This window comes from Triticum aestivum, chromosome 2B (assembly GCF_018294505.1).
Source record: "Triticum aestivum cultivar Chinese Spring chromosome 2B, IWGSC CS RefSeq v2.1, whole genome shotgun sequence".
Lineage (NCBI taxonomy): Eukaryota > Viridiplantae > Streptophyta > Magnoliopsida > Poales > Poaceae > Triticum > Triticum aestivum.
In genome coordinates, this window is record NC_057798.1 from 553,070,939 (window position 1) to 553,075,889 (window position 4,951).

Sequence of the window (4,951 nt, forward strand, 5' to 3'; positions counted from 1 at the left end):
AGCTGAAGTTGCTCTTAATGGGTTGAATTTAGGTCGAGGGAGCGCCGGCTAGGAGGACGATGGAGCGCCGGCTAGGAGGACGGGGAGCTGAAGATGCAAAAGGCAGAGTAGCTGAAGTTGCTCTTATTGGGTTGAATTTAGGTCGATGGAGCGCCGGCTAGGAGGACGGGGAGGCGAAGATGCAAAAGGCAGAGTAGCTGAGAGCATCTCCAACGGCTGCCCCAAACGATGCGCGCGCGAGGCGGTTTGCCACGCTCCAGCGGCCGCGGGAAACAAGCGCGCGCGGGAACCGTTTGCGCGCGCGCGCGAAAAGGCGCCAGCTCGCGCGCAAGATTTGGCGCCGCTTCGCGCGCGCCTATAAAAGTGCTGCGCGCGCCACGCACCTTCTCCACGCTTCCTCTTCTCCTCTTCCTCTCCCTCTCTGCCACGCGCCGCTCCAGCGCCCCGCCACCGACGCGCCGCCATGCCGCCGCGCCGTCGAGGAGCGTCCGACTACCGCGGCGTCCGCCTGCGCCCCAACGGCAGCTACTCCGCGGAGATACGCTCCGGCGAACTCCGGCTCGGCCTCGGCACGTACGGGACGGCGCGCGAGGCCGCCCGCGCGTACGACGCGGCGGCATGGCGCCTAGGCCGGCCGCGCGGCCAGATAAACTTCCAAGATGTGTACACGCTCCAGCAAGCGCTCAACTTCACCCCTCTGCCTTGTCTGAACACGGCGGAAAACCGTGCGGAGCACGCCGAGCGGCAACGCCGCCTCCTCGTCGCCCAGGAGGACGAGCGGGTCATGGCGGAATGGCGCCAGCGCCACCCGGAGGACGTCGCCTACGAGCAGGCCTACTGGGCAAGGCGCCGCGAGGAGGACACGCGAATGCGCCGCGCGACGCGGTTGGACAAGCGTCGGCGGAAGGCGTTGGCGAATGCGCAGTCCGACCTCGTTGCAGCAGGTGGGCAGTCGTTCTTCACGCCGAACAATGAGCGGTGGCTGGACATCTGGCTAACTACCTCGGACGACACCGCCGAGGATGATAGTGGTGATGATGATAGCGACTTAGAGTAGTTTTTTTAATGCAATCTATGTTTTTTATCGTTTGTCGTTTTTATTTATGCAATCTATGTTTCGGATGTAAAATACCTTTGTATCGTTAAATCTATGCAATCTATCTAGTTTTTTTAAAATTTCTGCTTTCAATGCCTACATTTCTAGTTTGTAGAACGAGCGTGCGCTGCATTTTAACGCGGCTGTTGGAGCGGGCGCAGCGCGCCGCGCCAAACCAGGCGATGGGCGCACGCTAAAGCTGTTTTTTGCGCGCGCCACGTTCGGCGTCTGTTGGAGATGCTGAGCATTTTTTTAGGGAGCAGAGCATTTGTTTTTAGCGTAACTAGTAAACATGCACGTGCAATGCACGTTTTATTAAATCCAAATTTTGAATACGCAGATCACATCTCGACTAATAAAATTAGTGTTCATGCATGTGAGTTGTTACACCATATCCAGTAAAAATAACAATACATCATATACGTTCGTAAGTGACACTCAGTTCATTGTTACTCATACCCACAACTTATCAAAGAGACTATCTAAATCTAATGCGAATTCCAGGGGCTGTGTACCTCTCAAACACTGCATCCAAGTCACCTGGATCTTCCCGTGTCATTCCCCTCCCATCATATCTCGTCTGGTCGCCCCGACCTCTGTCTTCTTTTCTAGCAATGCACCGTGCTCCAACACCGCCAAGTGAAAATCCACCTCACACAGTCGACAAATACATAATATGAAGAATACTATAAATCTAGTACTACATTAAGGTTGTGAGGTCAATTCAACATTTGGAAAAAAATAAATATGGAAAACTGTACTTAATTAGGTCTCTGTTGTTGGAGTTGCAAGATCTATTTCCATCACCGGTGACATGGAATTGTTGGAGTTTAAATAAAATTACTCATCACAAAATAATGTTTGAACAACAATTATTTTGATTACTAATAGTTACACAAAATATAGTTTTTGTGCAACATTGCAAAATAAATGGATGTTTAGGAATTATAAATGGAAACAAAAAAACATCCAAACTTAGAAATACCTGCAAATGAGATTATAAGTTGGCTAGAAAACATCAGCCTTACATCAGTTCAAGTGCCCAAGCAAGAAGTAAATACAAGAGGAGAAGCATATATCGGTCCAATACCTTCTACACAAGAAAGAACTTAACTTTACAAATCTCCTCGTTCAGGCATACATATGCTTCCCCCGAAAAAATAAAGGCATACATGGGTTAAATCAGGGTGCCTAAATGAAGTAAATCTTCAATTGCTAGTCTTCAATCATCTCCGGTAATGTTTTTTGCATTTTGAAAATATATAAATGTTCAAGAAATCAAATTAATTGTTTAAGGAGAAAGTAGCTTGTCACAAAAAGTAACACAAACTACACAAAGCTATCTAAAAAATGGATTCCCAACTTTTCATAATATTGTTTCAATCCCATGCCTATTTAATGCAATGTTAGCGGTTTGCACATTAGGTTGGGTTTCTTCCAACATGCTATCTATGACCATGAGGTGATTTATTAATTCAAAGAATTTGTTCAAGAGTGAATTTACAATGTAGCTCAATGAACAATATGGAACATAGTAAGGCAATGAGAAACAACAAGAACCATGTCTTACTATGCTTGAGCTGCATATGCATACCTTAAAAAGGAGTGCTGTTATTGTAGAGCTTAATCTCTAATCAAGCTTTCTCATTAGTGCAAGCCATAACAATATTTTTAGAAAGTTTGCCCAAGTAAGACTTAATTATTTCACCTAGTAACAAGGTAATGCTTTTCTGCAACCAGTTGCATTCTGTGAGAATGTTGATACATCACATTCGCAAAAATTGTCAGTGTCACTATCCAATGTGAAACCCATCAACTTAAACCAACATTAAGAGTAGCAAACGTTTTGCGCCCAGTATGGAGGAGTTTTGAAAACAAAAGATATACCAAAAAGGGTGTCGTCGACCAATAATTTCAGAAAATAGCTGCGGTTGATTATATAAAATAAATAGAGGAAACATCATATTACCAGGACAAGAGGTCACATGCAGGTTACCAGCAATCTCAGCATCAGTGTGGTAGATGAAGCTTTGTTCCAAAAAGGCTCTTGGACACAACCTATAGCCTGAAAGGGCTCCAGGATCATATACTGCAAAAATATACATAATATGCTTTCATGAACCTCCATTGCACACTTTGTCGCTATATGTGCATACAAATGTTTGATGCTTAGTCGGACCACAACATCAAAGCAGTCTTGATAGGATTACTTGATGCCTGCAGCTAGCAGCAATGCAATTCATGGACATTGACCTCCTATAGATACCACGATCTGTAGTAAATTCACCTTAAAACACACAAATATGAAGCGATATTATAGACAAGTTAACCTGTAATATAATTGTTTTGTGAACAAATCTACTACTGACCATTGAAAGAAATCTGAACATTCTTCATGGGTTCATTTATACTGTCGGGATACGTTAACAAACACACAATGCTGAATTCTTTATGGGTTCATTTCTCTCTAAAATTTAAGATGCATTGCGAACATTCCCTCTACACAAAATGGAACCACTCACTCTTTTCTCTAAGCGCTCTGCGTAGACAATCTCTCCACTTCCAGTAGCAACTAATTAACCTGCCAAAGCAACAATTAACGTTAGCGATGTAGGCGAACTCACTCACAAATAGCTACTATAAGGCTACTGAATATTAGAAAAAAACAAGAAGGCAAAAACGAAACTTGAAAAATAAAATAATTCCATCAATACCCTATTCTCCTTATTGTGAAGCCTGATTATCAACAACGGCATGTGCTGCGTCCGCGGGGTCGTCGGTGGCAATGCAAGGAGCGGGCCAAGCCAGGGATGCAGGAGGACAGGGAGGTTAGTGTCGAAGAGATTGTGAGGTAGGCGGGAGGGAAGTGTCGAAGAGATTGTGAGGTAGGCCGCCGACGGGGAAGGAAGTTCGAAGAGACTGTGAGGCAGGCCTCCGATGGGGAAGTAGAAGATTGCTTGCAACGGATGTGTGGCGTCCATGGGGTCGAAGGCTGCAGAATCTGCAGGGAAGGGGATAGGCCTGGGAGGCGCAAGGGTCATGTATGGAGGGGCAGGCGCGGCGAATCGATGGAATGATCTGCCTTATCTGGTCATCATCAACCTACAATCGAATGGAAACACACGTCATTTATTTTATTCGAAATGAATATTTCTAGCATCAATTGAAATCATGCTTGAACTACAAATGAATGAAGTGCTTGTTGGGATTGGAAATATATGTAGTCAGTGACATACAGCGATCCAACTGCTGAAATTTGTGCTCTTGAGCACCTACACAGGCCTGAAAGAAGTAATCAAAGAAGAGGGGAATCACTTATGAACACTGCAAGTTTGCAACTAATTTGTAGTGTGGTTAATTACATATTTACATGTCGACCGGGTAGAGAAGCAAGCACTCGTGATCTTGCCTGCTGCTGAACACTCTCTGATTATGCACCCCAATGGACAATTGTCGGGTCATCATTCTGCACAAATTTGCAAGATGACCTTGTATAATGCATTTCAAGTGTGAACTGCTAGCTAGGAGAAAACTGAATGTGTGGAGCACCTGACGATGGTAACGATGTGCTTGGAGGCGGCAGTGATGCACCGGCCCTGGTCGCCGAGGTCGAAGCCATCGGTTAGCTTGGGCATGGCGTCGCCGGACCGTGTCCCCCCCAGCAAACCTCCCCTCCCCCTCCTCCTCCTCCCCCTCGTTGTCTTAGTTCCTCTACCCCGCCTCACCGTCGAACTTGTCCTCTCGCCGCAGAGCGACGGGCGAGCGGGCCATGTCTCCCGACGGCACGCGTCTCGATTGCCCCCTGGGTGGCGGCCGCCCGGCTGAGCTCCTTGGCGGCCCGTTGCCCTGGTGGTG

The 4,951-nt window shown here is 46.7% G+C and overlaps 1 long non-coding RNA gene across 1 annotated transcript; it reads right to left on the bottom strand.

Moving 5' to 3' along the window:
- Positions 1–1,477: 1,477 nt before the first annotated feature.
- On the bottom strand, positions 1,478–4,942 carry LOC123045989 (uncharacterized). Its single transcript, XR_006421865.1, has 5 exons — positions 4,646–4,942; positions 4,459–4,562; positions 4,333–4,378; positions 3,811–4,198; positions 1,478–3,677 (listed from the first exon to the last, which is right to left on the bottom strand). It is a non-coding gene; the product is annotated as an uncharacterized lncRNA (long non-coding RNA).
- Positions 4,943–4,951: the final 9 nt, after the last annotated feature.